Source organism: Garra rufa, chromosome 7 (genome assembly GCF_049309525.1).
Source record: "Garra rufa chromosome 7, GarRuf1.0, whole genome shotgun sequence".
Lineage (NCBI taxonomy): Eukaryota > Metazoa > Chordata > Actinopteri > Cypriniformes > Cyprinidae > Garra > Garra rufa.
In genome coordinates, this window is record NC_133367.1 from 10605239 (window position 1) to 10621960 (window position 16722).

General features: G+C 38.5%; 1 protein-coding gene across 1 annotated transcript in view; it reads right to left on the minus strand.

Moving 5' to 3' along the window:
• LOC141337911 (uncharacterized) overlaps positions 1-16722 on the minus strand; it is a 536025-nt gene that overhangs the window by 244678 nt on the left and 274625 nt on the right. The window lies entirely within an intron of this gene.

Genomic DNA, 16722 nt, shown 5'->3' on the forward strand with positions numbered 1-16722 from the left:
TATGAAAGCGAATTAATATGAAATTGATGGAACTGCATATTCAAGCACTTTCAAGCACTTCATCCAAAATCCAAACATTTTTCAAACCTTGAAAACACTACATTAAAATTTATAAATTTTATAATTTAACAAGATTTTCATGATAGTATACACTGTGTGCATAATTATTAGGCACGCTGATATTGTGGTCATATTTTTTTTTTCCAAGCACATTTGACCAATTCCAAACCAGATCAATCTTAATAACTACTATTCATTTCATATTTAATTATTTATAAGTGAAATATAATTGTCCATGAAGGCTGGAAGTGAAAAACTCCTCATATTCAGGTGTGCAGAATTATTAGGCAAATTTTCTTTTACAGATAAAATGAGCCAAAAAAAAAAAAAAAAGATTTACTTCAGACTGAAAAATCAAAAACTATTAAATGCCCATGAGAAGGATGCAATACTAATGCAATACTGGAATTTGCTAAGTTAAGGCATGACCACCGGACAGAAAAACACTTGTTGCGTCTGCATTGTGAGAAAAATAGGTGGAGGAGAAAAGATGCATGGTAATTGCAAAGATTTACGATGAAGAATTAGTTATGAAACCATCGAACCATTTAGTCTCCAGTGCCACCTTTTTCAAGAACTGCAACCTACCTTGAGTCTCCAGAAGTGCAATGTGTCAGGTTCTCAGAGACTTTGCTTGGGCAAAAAAAAAACTAAAAAATGACTCAATTAATAAGAATAACATTCTGAAGTGTTGTGAAAAACATGGAGACTGTTTTTTTTTATAGACTTTATAGACAGATGAGTTGAGAGTGGCTCTTAAAGGACCAGCACCACATCCTCTTGCAGCACCTTTCAAAAATATATTTTCCAGAATCTGGCAGTAAGCTTTAACCCTTGTGCATTCAAAAAAAAAAAAAAAAAATTACACATAGGTGCAAAATGGACAAAAAATGTCCATGTCCAAAAACTGCCATAAAAATATGATTTATTAATATTTTGTCCCACTTTCACTGATGTCAATTTTTGTAACCAGCATCTGTTCTATCCATAGATACCAAACATTCATTAATTTTCAGAATTTTAACCCTTTAAATTCTGGTTTGTTTACATAATGCCACAGGTGTTTTTTATGAAAAAATGAAAAATAGTAGTTAATTTCCATATATTAAATGATAAGCAGATTTTTTTTCTTTACTTATTAGCTTCCTGGGTGTGTCAATGAAGAACAACAACATTAATTTTGAGGCATTTATATTTTTTATGTAGTGTCAGATTTAAAAAAAAAAAACTAACACTTAGGGCCATAATGGACAAAAATATCCATGTCAAAGAACTGTCATAGAAATGTTATATATTAATATATTTTTTCTACTTTCACTGACTGTTGTTTTTCATCAGCATCTCTTCCATTCATAATTACCAAACATCAATTCATTTTCAGAATTGTAATGCTTTAAAAGCTGGTTTCTTTCCATAATGCTGTCTGTCAGTGGGCAACACTAGCTCCAGAGATTCCTCTGCTGAGTAACATCTCTTCATCTTGCAAGCAATGAAATGACCAAGCCCTCAAGCACCAAATATGTATAGGTTTTGCTTTGTGAACACCTGTCTGGGCTGTGCGAACACTCAAACTTTGTATAAAATCTACCAGACTAAACAATCAGCGTTTTCTTGTGGTGAAAACAAAAACAATCTGTTTAAGGGCTTCTGAACTTCTACATCAAATTCAAGCTCAGATTTTATTTCTGTACAAAAACAATAACAAATGAAAAAGTGCAATCAAGGAATAAGATCTTTGTTTGGGTGAAAAAGAAAAGTCTTCAACGCTCATTAACCTTCTTTGACCCTATTCCTAGTTTTCACATGGCCCTATGACCCTGCCAAGGGTGAGACTCATATACATGGAGTGGGATTTTTGATTGCCAGTACAATATCATTTCTTTCAAACATATTACACCCATAAAAAATTTAGTAAACACATGCAAACCACACTCTGACATCCTTACCAAAATACCCACACAATTTTAGCTGCATTATTTTTCCAATTGACTCTATAATAGGCTATAATATGCATAAGCAGAAAACACAAAAAGTGAGTATCTCTTTCATATGCCAAATTTGAAAAAAATGGCACGATCTAGTAAAAAATGGTAAAACTTTAAAATTTGAAGCCTTTCCGATAGAATGAATGCCTATTAGCAAATATTGCATAATTTTAAAGTCAAATGGCCCTGGGTTAAAAAATGCAGTTTTAATGGGTTTCAATGTGGACATTTTTGTCCTTAAGGTCCTGAGTGTGAGTATTTTTTGTACGGAGGGTAAAATCGTTTTTTTGAAGGAAATGAGGGTGAAATATTAAAATTTCAATAAAAATACACACCTGAGCCACGATTTATGCAGATGGCATTAACAAAGACACACTTAAAACAAAAAACAAAACTGAAATAGACAAAAATGTCCACAAGGGTTAAGAGTTCATTTTGGTCCATCTCTGCAAGACAGACATTTCAGGACAGTAGATGGACTAAAACTGAAGTCCCAAAACTTACTGCCAAATTCTGGAGGATAAACTCAAAAGAGAAAGTCTCTGAGAACCTGACACATTGCACTTCTAGAGACTCCAGGTAGGTTGCAGTTCTGAAAAATGGTGGCACTGGAGACTAAATGGTTCCTGATGGTTTCGTATCTAATTCTTAACATTAATTCTTACTTTTTTGCAATTAACATGCAACTTTTTTTTCTTCTGCCTAATAATTATGCACACAGTGTATATTTCTCTAATTTCCCATGTATTTTCCAGGACTAAAGAAAATCAGTAATTATTTTTAAGAATATTTTTTCAGGTTTTCCAGATGCATGGGAGCCCTAGATAAAAGATGAAAGCAAAAAATGATTAACTTACAGAGCTCTTTTGGAGGTTTTGATGACTGCTGATAATCTAATGAGACACTCGTCTGATTTCTTGAATTTCTGAAGCTCAAACTCCTCCAGCTCCTCCTCTGATGTCAACAATACAAAGACCAAAGCAGACCACTGGGCAGGTGAAAGATCAGCAGATGAGAGACTTCCTTTGCTAAGGTGGGTCTGAATGTCTTTCACCAGAGTTTGGTCGTTCAGTTCATTCAGGCAGTAGAACAGATTGATGGATCTCTCTGGAGACAGATTAGCTTCCAATTTCTGCTTGATGTACCAAACAATTTCCTTTATGCTCTTGTCATTGTCATTTTGCTGTGTCAACAGACCCTGTAAGAGTCGCCGATTGGACTGGAGTGACAAACCAAGGAGGAATCGAAGAAAAAGATCCAGATGTCCATTATCACTCTCTAGTGCCTTGTCCACTGTAGTCTTAAGCAAATCAATCATGGTTTCACTTTTGAAAAGAAATATACTTTTCTTTTTTATGTTTAAATGTGCATAAAGAGCTGCAATAAACTCTTGAATGCTCAAGTGAACAAAGCAGTACATGGTACCAAGAACAATCCCAGTTTCCTCCTTAAAGATCTGGGTACACATGCCTGAATACACTGATGCCTTATAGACGTCAATACCACAGGCTTCCAGATCTGTGTCATAGAAGATCACATTGTTTCTTTCCAGCTGTTGAAATGCCAGTTTCCCCAGTGAATAGATGGCATCTTTATCCCAGGAAACATCTGGTGTATATTCTCCATCATACTTTCGTCTGCTCTGCTGGATCTGAAATCTGAGAAAGTGTGTGTACATTTGTGTCAGAGTCTTGGGAGTGTCTTCAGTATTTGACTGCAGTGTTTTGGAGGCATCATCAGCCTGATTGTTTTTCACAACATTATTTCTTTTCTCCTCTAAAATGTTCTGGAGAACAGTGGCTGAAATCCAGCAGAAGACTGGGATGTGGCACATGATAAAGAGACTCTTTGATTGTTTAACATGATCAATAATTTCTTTGGCCAGATTCTCCTCCGTGATTCTTTTTCTGAAGTACTCCTCCTTTTGTGCATCATTGAATCCTCGTATATCTGTCAGCCGGTCGATACAGTCAGGAGGAATCTTACTGGCAGCTGCTGGTCTGGTGGTGATCCAGATGAGAGCAGAAGGAAGCAGATTTCCCTTGATGAGGTTTGTCAGGAGAACATCCAGAGAGACTGGTGATGAAACATCAGAACATGTCTCATTATCCTTAAAGTTTACAGGAAGTCGACATTCATCCAGTCCATCAAGAATGAACAGTACTTTTTGGTTCATTCTTGTAAGGTTCAGATTTTTTGACTCTGGAAAAAACTGAGTTATAAGGTCCATCAAACTTAGTTTTTCTTTCTCCTTTAAGTTCATCTCTCTGAATGGAAGAGGAAATATGAAGCTGATATCCTGATTTTCTTTTCCTTCGGCCCAATCCAGAACAAACTTTTGCACAGAGACTGATTTTCCGATGCCAGCAACTCCTTTTGTCAGTACAGTTCTGATCTGCTTGTCTTGTTCAGGTGCTTCAAACAAATTTTTGCATTCAACCTGTATTTCTTGTGATTCATGACGTCTGGAAGCAACTTCAATCTGTCTTACCTCATGTTCAGTATTGACCTGTTCACTACAACCCTGAGTGATATAGAGATCTGTGTAGATGTTATTCAGAAGAGTAGAGTCACCTTGCTTTGCAATTCCTTCAAACACACACTGATATTTCTTCTTCAAGCTACATTTTAGCTGATGAATGAAGAGCAGCTCATCTAAACAGAAACAAAAATACAGAATATTTTAATCTTATTTTCTCTCCTACATTTATAAGTGAGTCTGGCAGATTGCCATGAGTCTCCTACCTTCTAGAGTATCAGCAGCTTCATCTTGCTTCATCTCTCTCAGGAAGTAGAGTGTGAGATCAAGAGCTGCTTCTTTGATACTGCATCTGTTCTCATTAAAATCCTTCACAAAGTATTGCACGTCCTCTTTTTGTAATATTTTCTTAAACTTGTCCAGTTCTTTCTTTAGAAATGTGATTATTATGCTCTCAAGATCCTACAAAGCAAGAAACAAATAAATGAAAGAAAAAAAAATCTTCATCCATATTTGATAAAAACTAATTTTTTTAATAATTAAAAATGTTTGTAAAAAATAAGTTTAAGACTAATGTTAATTAGCTGTCAGTATTAATAATACATTCTTATTTTATGGGTTCTTAAAAAATAATGGTCAAGAAGAATTAGAAATAACATTTCTCTTGCACTCTTATTCAATAACACATTTGTTTGTCATATTTATTAATTATTCATGAAGATGTGTTTTATTACCTGGAAAACCTGTAGGAAACTGTTTGTAAAGTCCTTGTGGTTCCTGTTAGTCTGGAAATCTGGATCTAAGGTTTCATTCTGAAGCCCGCTGCTCAATAAAATTAATCAAATTATTGCATTTCTGGAGAAATATGACTAAAATCTCTTGTAAACATGTTCTAGCAAAAGGAAAACAAATATTTGATACATTTATGAACTATAAAGTTTAATGATAATTATACACTTTCTAACACATTTGTAAAGAAAAAATAAGAAACATCAAATACCGTATGGTTTGTGATGCTGTTTCTCCACTGAAGTCTGGTACTCTACCCTTTGAGTGGTCACTCGTCACAGACACAGAGCTGGACACATGTGAGCCTGATCTTACACTAATGATGCAGATAGAAAAACTTTACTACAGGAGGTTCATCTGTGTTTTATATTGGCACTCATTCTCTCTAGTCCTTCACAGAAATACTTGCAGAGCTTTAAAGATAGCAGTTATTCTTGTTTACAGACTCACATTTTTTCACAATATCTGTAAAGCATTTCTGATCTAATTGAAGACAACCTTTTCTTTTTTTGAAAAAAGAAATGTCAGTGTTACACAGTTCTGTTAGCATACTTCAATTAAAGAGACCATATGACACTATTTTAAAAGTTCATCACTTTGTTTATTGGGTGTAACAATAACAATGTCATCGTAATAATTATCCATTTGACCCCGAGTCCAAGTCTGAGCTGAATGTCTCACATTGTTAAGCTTTCATTTTGCAACTCTCTTACCTTTCAGATACAATCTCATAAAATTATAATTTTTCTTTTTCACCATAACAACTTTATGTCCTGAAGTGCCAACATATAAAAACTGTTTTTTAGGTGTGGTTTATTGTATTTCATGTACAATTTATTTATGTGTGTATAGCTCAGGTGTGTATGCACTGCAGTTCCATAAAGCGTGCTGTACACAAGCTAACCTTTGGGTTAACGGCTCAGGAACAGCATGATGAATAAATCTTAACCACTGATTCCAAACAAAGCAGGTTTGCTATTGCACCCAAACACACAGCGTCTCCACAACATGACGACAACACTACAACTCACTGAAGACTCGTCTTCTCTTTGTGGAAACCTTTGGACATCATTACGCTAATATTTCACATTGTGATGCAGGAATTTGTGAAAGTAATATCTGGACTTCAGTCGAGGCATTTTAGTCATTTCTGGATCAGTGTTCTCTGTTAGAGAGAATAAATCGCTTTGCAGGAGACTATAACATTTATAACTCTGAAGATCTTACACAAACAGATACATTACACACTAAAGGAAAATGAAAACATTAAAAAGCATCATATGACCCCTTTAAATTAAGTGTGTGGTCATTTTTAAATGTCTGAATTACATGTATGACCTAAAAACAAAATCACTGATGTGGAATCATTTACTCAAGTATGTACATATCAAATACTGAAGAGCGACTGTAAATTATGATTCTGATTTTCAGTTCTCAGATATTTATAATCTATTGGCTACTTTTTAAATATATTTAATGTTATTTTAGCAAAGCTTCTTTAGAGCAAACATGTGAAAGTCCAGCAGTGTTTAAAATGATTGTGTGAAAACAGACTCAGTCTTACCTCTGTTTGTGTGAGAGACTCATCTCAGACGGAGAGTCCTTTCCTCGCTCCTCTGACATACTGCAGATAAACTGCCAGAGATCAGCACTGGGTTGAGAAAACTATCTGCTGTTCAGTTTGACCTGGAGATGATGATCGGTAATGAGATCAAGAAATATCTGGAGTTAGCAGCAACACAAAATACTAGATCAAATAAAGTCCGTTATGAACAAATGCATTGCCATGTAGAATAAACAAATGGTCTTCACGAGAAATGGCGGATTTAAACATACTTTCGATTTCGCATCACAAAACAACAGCAAAAAACACAGAAGCGAAATACCTTTAGAAACACATTCGTCTTCAATAACCTCTTTTGGAAAACTTACTTGCAGTCTTGCCCACTAAGAAGAGCATTTATAAGTATTTGAAAAGATCATTTTCTGTCCTTTAGGCCTGTAGTTTGTCAGCAATAATTATCATATCTCTCAGACAGATTGGATTAAAAATGTCCGCGAGTGTTAAAATTAGTAGGGTCTGCGCTAAAGTTGTGTCTATAAAATGTTTTCTAGGACATATCTTGGATAAAATCCTATAAGCATCGCTTTGTTTTGCTATCTGAGTGTTTTCCGCAGTTACTTTCGTTTTCGTCTTCTTCGTGGGTTTTTCTGGAGGGTTTCGAACGAGCTGAACAGTTACTGCCACCTGCTGCACTGGAGTCTGAATTATATTTATAATTTATAGAAACATCATTTGTTATATTTTTAAAGTTGTTTTTTTTTTAGTGTTTTTACTGTACAAACTGTACACCTACTCGTCACAAAAAATTCAACATACTTTATTTTTAATAAAATATTGTTTGCAAGTGATCTAAATTATTCTAAGACTCAAGACATTTCATCATAAATCACATTTATGTTAGTATATATGTTATATAATAATACATCTAATAAATCATGAACATTTGAAGCTAAAGGAGACTCAAGTAAAAAAAGTGTAACAAACATGTTACTAAAGACAAGCAAAACAAATCATTCATTAAACATTTTAAACATGTATTTAGCATTTATTTAGGTTTGTTGAACTTATAAAACACATCATTTGCTTCTTTTAAAGATGATAATAAATACAATTACATTATATGTAACAGTGTATAAAAATAAACATTTACAAAAGTTTTAGGTGATCATAAAAATATATAAATGGCTTACATTTTTCTGCAAACAATGATGTCCATTCTGTGAATGAAAGATTTACAAAAATGTTTAAGTTGAAATATAAACAAAACAATGAGAAACTGATGGGCTGTTTCAGATCCTCACACAGATCGAAGGGGAGATGGATGACTAGTAGACCAGATGATCTGAGATGTTAGTCTGCTAACCTTTTTTTATAAGACAGAGATTCCCTACAGACGATGTCCGGTGGTTCTTGCTTAAATTTCAACTAAAGAACAATTTGTATTAGGTTTCAATCGCTTTAGATTCCTAATGTTTCTTATTTTAAACATAATCTTCAACGTTTAATCCCTTCACAAACACATAATAAAACATGTTGCCAAAGTCTTTAACTAGATAATATTTCATTTGTTTTAAATGTATGCGAAGGAGCTTGTGTCAGACGCAGAGCTGGTAATCTCTATATTTAGGTTGTATCTTTTAGAAAATGTTATATTTATTTTATTTCAAAACATAGTCCTGTTTTAAAGGCTAAAAAGTGTCCATATCGTAGAGTATCCTGAGCCCAATATCTGACATCCTGTGGAGCTATGATCTAGTTCTGCACTTAATGCTGTGCTCCTACTTTTCAAATGCATCTCATGTCACATTGACACAAATTCTTTCAGATACTCACTGACTTTTCAGAGTTGTAAACTACGCTTGAATCAAACAACACATGTGAGGACTGTCTTCTGTGGTTCAGTGGCTCTCCTGAGAATAGTTCATTGCTCTTAAAAAGTTGAATTAAAAAGCATTCGGCCACAACAGACTCCCAATGTGAGGTGAATGTTAAAACCTATACAATATGCAGCATTTTATGTATATGATTTTACTGTTAATATTTATTTGCTACTTAAATGTGTGGTCAATACTGTACATAATAACAATGACAATCATGCTACCAAGTATGTTAGACACAATGGTTTTAAGAAAGTGATGTTTTTAACTGGAAAGGAGAACCAGGTGAGGCTTCTCAACCGAACAAAGAAAACACATTTTATATTCCTTCAACATATTTTATTTAATATTTCTGCATGAGTACCATGTTTTTTTATTGCTTTTTCTAAATGTTAATCTTTTTCTAATTGTATCAGCTGAGCTTGTTTCAACTGTTAATGGCCATTTTCTTAGGTTATTATTTTTGACCCACATAGATATAGAGTAAATCTTATCATCCATGCTTTTCCCCTACATTTACAAACCCCAAATAAGACGGCAAGCACGATCATCAATTCAATAAGACTAGTTACCCAGTTACACATCATGTAAGAAAAGTGTCATAATGCATCCAGAATACAGAAATCCTGCTCTTGATCTATTACGACTGACATTTTCCATCATCAAATGATCAGGATTACGGATGACTGTTCACATCTTGTTTGTTGGATTGTATTTGTCTTTAGGTGAGTCCTTCTCTATGAGAGCCATCAGCATTCAGCATTGCTTTTGTCAGATTTGCTAGAGGTATATGGCACCTTGTTGTAACCTGATCAATTAAGAAACATAACATTATACTGCTCCCCATTGAAAAGGTTTTAGACATAGTCTTTTATGCAAGAAATATGTCTGCACAACAGAAATATGGATCAGTTTAACAAATACCTAATACTGAAACCCTCTCTTCTGAACTACCGTGGAAGTTTTTTTTAATATTGATTTTGATTGTTCGTCCACTACGTTATACCTTTGTCATTGTTTTTGTACAGTTTTTAGACCAAGTCTATTCTCAGACTTCCCAGGTCAAACATGCTGCGAATGTTTGCAGGAAAACAAGAACTAGTACAGTATAAGAGAATTAAATGAAGGTCCTTCTACAAGAAAGTGTTTAAACTGAGATTGTGAAGTACTTTAGAGTTTTTTTCCCCCGATCTGGATACAAAATCTTAATCGTCAATCTTACTGTTCCTCTGCTACATGTACGACTATCTTATTTAAAAACCACATAAAGTTACACATTTGTCACAAGGAGGAGTCAGAGACGTGCGGATCCATTTGCAGCATTTATTGTGAAATGTCGACAGGCAGGAGTAATCACCAGAAAACAGGAACAACGAAGGTAATCCTGGAAACAGTTCAATAGACAGGCAATGGTCGCAATGGCAGGAAGCAGGAATCGTCAACGGGGTACACAGTCCAGAGTCATACACAGATAATCCAACACAGAGAAATACGCTTAGAATTACGACCGTAGGAACAATAAGACTTCGCAAGGTGGCTGTGTGTGTGAGTGGCTTAAATGCATGTAGGTAAATGATAAACAGGTGTATGCAGCAATCAGTTCAGTGGGAAACGAGGAGCAGCTGTGTGCAGTGATTGGTGCAGTGGCTTAAGGGGATTGAAGTCCAGAATGTGTGTGCAAGAGTTCATGATGAGATAGACCAGATACGTGACAGAGCCCCTCCACAAGGAGCGGCTTCCAGACGCTCTAACCACATAATACAACCTGGAGGGTGGTGGAGCGGAGGCGGAACAGGGGGAGGGATGGAGGGCCAGGTCCGTGTAGGGGTACTGGAACCACGAACTGAGGCGGAGCCGACAGAGGGAGAAGCCATGGTGGGGGAATGGTTGGCTCCTGCATGGGGCCGACCGACGGAGGTGGAGCCGGTGGAGCCCGAGGCGGAACCGGAGAGTCGATGGTCCTAGGTGACACTGAGGATCCGGAGGGCCAAGGCGGAGCCCAAGGCTCTGGCGACCCCGGCGGAGATGGAGGTCCGGAGGTACGCAGCGGAGCCGGAGTGACAGAGGATCGAGGCTGTGCCCACGGGAGGGAGGAGGTCCACAGAGCCGGCAGGACGGAGTGACGAGGCGCAGCCGGAGGAGTAGAGTCCAGAGGCGAAGGTGGGGCAACGACTGACCGGGGCGGAGCCGGAGAGACGATGGAGCCCAGAGGAGCTGGTGGGCCGACGGCCGACAACGGAGACGAGGGAGCATAGAGCCGGGGTGGAGCCGCAGGGTCGGAGGGCCGAGGTGGAGTCCAGGACTCTGAGACTGGAGGTGATGGTGAGGGGTCCTTCAGTCTGGACACCGATGGAGACTGGCAGTCCCACGGTAAGTCCTCTTCACCGAAGGTGGCATGTGGGTGAGCAGAGGGACTGTAAGGAGACAGAGGTGGCGGAACTGGAGCAGCAGGGAGGGTGGGTGGGAACAGTCCATGCATGAGCTCCGTGACCAGAACCGGGCAGACAGGAATCTCAGGATGACTGGATGGAACCAGCGGAGTCTCTGGAAGGCTGGGCGGAACCAGCGGAGGCTCTGGAAGACTGGGCTGAACCAGCGGAGTCTCTGGAAGGCTGGGCTGAACCAGCGGAGTCTCTGGAAGGCTGGGCTGAACCAGCGGAGTCTCTGGAAGGCTGGGCTGAACCAGCGGAGTCTCTGGAAGGCTGGGCTGAACCAGCGGAGTCTCTGGAAGGCTGGGCTGAACCAGCGGAGTCTCTGGAAGGCTGGGCTGAACCAGCGGAGTCTCTGGAAGGCTGGGCGGAACCAGCGGAGTCTCTGGAAGGCTGGGCGGAACCAGCGGAGTTTCTGGAAGGCTGGGCGGAACCAGCGGAGTCTCTGGAAGACTGGGCGGAGCCAGCGGAGTTTCTGGAAGGCTGGGCGGAACCAGCGGAGTCTCTGGAAGGCTGGGCGGAACCAGCGGAGTCTCTGGAAGGCTGGGCGGAACCAGCGGAGTCTCTGGAAGGCGGGGCGGAACCAGCGGAGTCTCTGGAAGGCTGTCTTGAGGAGCAGGCTCTGGACATCGCTCTTGTGAAGCGGGCTCTGGACGACGCTCTTGTGAAGCGGGCTCTGGACGACGCTCTTGTGAAGCGGGCTCTGGACGACGCTCTTGTGAAGCGGGCTCTGGACGACGCTCTTGAGGAGCGGGCTCTGGAGAACTGGACGACCCCAGCGGAGATTCAGGAGGGCTGGGCGTCTCCAGCGGAGACTCTGGAAGAGCAGGCTCTGAGCGAGCGGTCACTGGAGGGCGCTCTGGCGGCGCAGTCACTGGAGGGCGCTCTGGCGGCGCAGTCACTGGAGGGCGCTCTGGCGGCGCAGTCACTGGAGGGCGCTCTGGCGGCGCAGTCACTGGAGGGCGCTCTGGCGGCGCAGTCACTGGAGGGCGCTCTGGCGGCGCAGTCACTGGAGGGCGCTCTGGCGGCGCAGTCACTGGAGGGCGCTCTGGCGGCGCAGTCACTGGAGGGCGCTCTGGCGGCGCAGTCACTGGAGGGCGCTCTGACGGCGGAGACTCTGACTTGGGGGTAGCCATCTTGTGCTGTGGCTCAACCTCACCCACAGTAAATGGAGAGCCACACAACAAAAGAGCCAGATCCATGTAGTAATGCAGAGTCCAGTCAGGTTCAAAATTTGGCTTGTGGGAAGCCAATGGCTCTGAGAGTCCTCCACGGAAAAAATCATGAGGCACGTCTCATCCATCGACGACAGATTTGCCAATTCAATGAAGTCCATAACAAAATCCTCGATTGTCCGCTCACCCTGCTTGAGCAGCATGATCTGTACCATGGGGTTCGTGCTGGAACCGGATGACACCATACACACTGCTGGATCCTTGCAGTGGCGAAGTCTTCTGTCACAGGAAGAGTCAGAGACGTGCGGATCCATTTGCAGCATTTATTGTGAAATGTCGACAGGCAGGAGTAATCACCAGAAAACAGGAACAACGAAGGTAATCCTGGAAACAGTTCAATAGACAGGCAATGGTCGCAATGGCAGGAAGCAGGAATCGTCAACGGGGTACACAGTCCAGAGTCATACACAGATAATCCAACACAGAGAAATACGCTTAGAATTACGACCGTAGGAACAATAAGACTTCGCAAGGTGGCTGTGTGTGTGAGTGGCTTAAATGCATGTGGGTAAATGATAAACAGGTGTATGCAGCAATCAGTTCAGTGGGAAACAAGGAGCAGCTGTGTGCAGTGATTGGTGCAGTGGCTTATGGGGTTTGCAGTCCAGAATGTGTGTGCAAGAGTTCATGATGAGATAGACCAGATACGTGACAACATTACAAGATGAAGACGGTGTGGAAACACTATTGTCTTTGTACGCATCTCTAAACAGGCCATTAATAAATAAATCACAGTTATTTTAAGCGAAAGGGATGATTCAGACCATTTTATTCAGTTGTTGTGTTTGTCTTTTAGTTTTTTGTTCCAGGAAACAGGTACAACTGCAACTACGTGCTTGTCATGTTTGACTTAATAATCTCTTCTTCTTTAAGAAAACATTTTTTAACATATCTTAGTTCTCTTAATGTTTCATAATTGTAAATGTTTGTTTAGCTTAAATATTATTTTTTTTTGTCAGTTACATAGTTGTTACGGGTTGGTGCTGGAACGATGAGACGAGACACGAATTACAAACAGAGTCTTTTAATATATCCAAGGAGCAGACTGATCAGGAACATGAAACCTTTCCACACACGCAACGTATACACAAAGCAAAGACCGACAGTAAACTGAACTCAAAGACAGACTTCTAGATAATTACAGACAGGTGCAGGGGATGATGATAATGAGGGCTAAACCAAAGCAGACAGATCGACAGGGGAAGACAATGGGAGAAACTAAGTACACAAACAGACAGAACTATGACAATAGTTGTCAGGCATGAAATGTATATCTATTTTTAAATAGTTATGATAGAGTTACAGGTTCTGTGTAGCCGGATGTCCGTAAGCGGGGAAATCTCGACAGTAACTGTGACGGATGAGAGTATTACTCAAACAGTCCACCGCGTTATCTTTTAATTAAGAATTGCATTGAATGCCACTAAGACAAATTCTGTAGCAGTGTTCATTAAAACGTCGAAATGAAAATAAACGTACAAATATTCATAATATATTCTAACGACACAACAGACTGATCTTTGCTAAGTGCACCTACAGTTGTTAGAAATCTTGACCTTATCCGTGTGTTTAACGCCGCTACTGTGCTAGGCCTTCCACACCATTGTGAGATTTAAACCGCAAAGTTTTGCATTACACTTTATAACCAGAACAATTTTAGCGGTTTCCAATATTTCTGTGAATTTGCTTGTGTTAATCAAATATCGTTTTAATCCGTTTTCTTGACCTCAAGACACTTGTGTTACTAATACTATCCTAGTTTATATCAGATATAAGACACTAGATAATTTCTTAATAATTATTTCTGTTTTTCAATAATACTGAAAACAGGTAGGTGAACTTTAAAAAAAAAAAGTTTAAACTGTATATGTATCATTGTATTTATATGCAAATATAAATGTGGTGAATAAAGACAATGTATTTGACTATCGATAGAGGTGCAGGGAAAGACACAAATGCTGTTAACTGTTCAAAAAATGTTTAGTTGGTCTGGACTGATGAAGGAGAGACTCCATCCACAGAACAAAGACAATATACTGGATATCTGTACATTAACAACAGACACACACATAACGGAATATAAAGTAGAATAGAATAACAATGTGTATAAAATATGAGATAACTAATGTTTTAGATAACATGGACTTTTCACATTGTAGACTTGTTTTATATCTTTGACACATTTAAGTGCTGCACTTGACAATCACATTTAAACATTTGAATCATTATGGATGAGTTTAATACAAATATTATTAAACTGAAGAGCCAGACAGACTCATCTGAGCGTCTTCCTCCTGTTTCAGCTTTCAATAAAACAAAAGCATAATTTGCTTGAATACTAAATCAACATGAATCATTCAGTATCACATGTTTCTAACACACATGCTGCATTATTTGATTGTAAAGTCTGAGTCTCTTCACCTGTATGGATCACATTCACACATTTATCACACATTTCTTTCTCCTCATAGACACAGTAGTGAAGCTCTTCTGTGGATCCTCACCTGATGTTCACTGCTGCTTTCATCAGGATTCAACAACTAGGATAGACAGCAGTTACCATCCTTTGGTGAATCAATTATATTAGTGACTCTTGACAAAGAATTTTAATCAACACTGTAAGGTGGAACAAAATAGAGAGAAAGAAAAATCAGTGTTCAGTGGAACAAATTTGCAAATCAGTAACTACTTCAGTTACAGTTTCTTTAAAGGTTACATTTACATGATCTTGCATAGATATTTCTAAAACAATATTTGTGTTTTAAATACATCTGAACATGATTTCCATTCATATGTTTGTCTGTTTGTGTGACTCCTGTTGAGACACTATAAAGAGAAACACACACTAATGAGTGAACGCCAAATATAATAAACCACAAGAACAAATACTAATGTGATTTTGCCTCAAAACTAAACCCTTTCAGTGAAATGTTCAACTAGTTAAAGCTGTTTTTCCTCTAGTTTCAACATTTGTATTGGTCTCAGTAAATAACTGAAAGTAAAGTAAGTGTAAAGTAATGTGACGTGTTGCTTGTCAAAGTAAAAACACACAAGAGACAGAGACATTGATCATGTGATGCTGGACGGCTGTGAGCTGAAGCTGGAATCTGCACTGATTTTACCAGCGTTTTCCTCCAATCTGACCAAATCTATTTCAAACTGGAATGATTCACTATTACTGATGGCATTAATAAAGCAGCTGTTGTTGGATAAAGCTCTGACAGTCTGCTTTTGTTCTCTTTCCTCCTTTGTGTTCAACATTTTGATCAACTTTACATTTCATTCTGACACAAACCCTTTGAAATAAAGCTTGATGATCATTTGATCATCTCCTTTCAAAAATATTTGAAAGTTAATATTTGTCCACATATCAGAGGTAATTGAAGATCTCTTTAATATCACAAAGTGAAGTTTACTCACCTCAGTTTACAGTTTGAGTCTCGTAGCACATCAATGAGCCGCTGCTTTGAGTCTCCAATCTTATTGTTAAACAGATCAAGCTCTTTTAGAAACTGCAGTGCTTTTGTGTTTGTCAAAGACTGGGTTAAAGAAGAAACATCTGTAATGCCACAGTTATGAAGACTAGAAAGAGACAAAAAGAGGAAGAGAAGATCATCTTACAAACAAATCATTAAGGAGAAGAATTTGACACAAATATAATGTGAACCCATGAACCCACTCATCATGAGATATTGAGTATAAAGTGTTTAGGTTTAAACTGTTGAAGTGATTTTCTTCATTTTGATTCTTGTATGTGAAATGTTACTGACCTCAATCTCTCCAGTTTACAGTGTGAATCCTTCAGTACGTCACATAAGTCATTCACTCCTGTGTTTGTGATTTGATTCCCATCAAGGTCCAGTTCTCTCAGGTGTGATGGGTTTGATTTCAGAGCTGAAGTCAGGATGAGACACTGTTTCTCTGTAATACTGCAATAAATCAGACTGAAGACAGAAAGAGAAAGAACAATGACTCAGATCTATGATGATCATCAGCAAATGCATATATTCCCTAACACACCAGCAAAATCATGGAAACTCCTAATATATGAATGAACAAACCAAGACAGGAGTATTTGAGGACACTAGTTACAATCCAAGTCTGGACCCATCCTCAGTCAACAAAAAATGAATCAATACATTAAATCAATATAGAAACAACTGTAAAATTAACTAAATTAAATGGTCTATTTTCACATTTTTAATTAATGAAAATCATTTAATCAATCAAATCAAATATTTTTTAAAGAAATTTAAGAGTGTAGTTTACAATTTCTAACTATACAAATATACTAAATAATATAC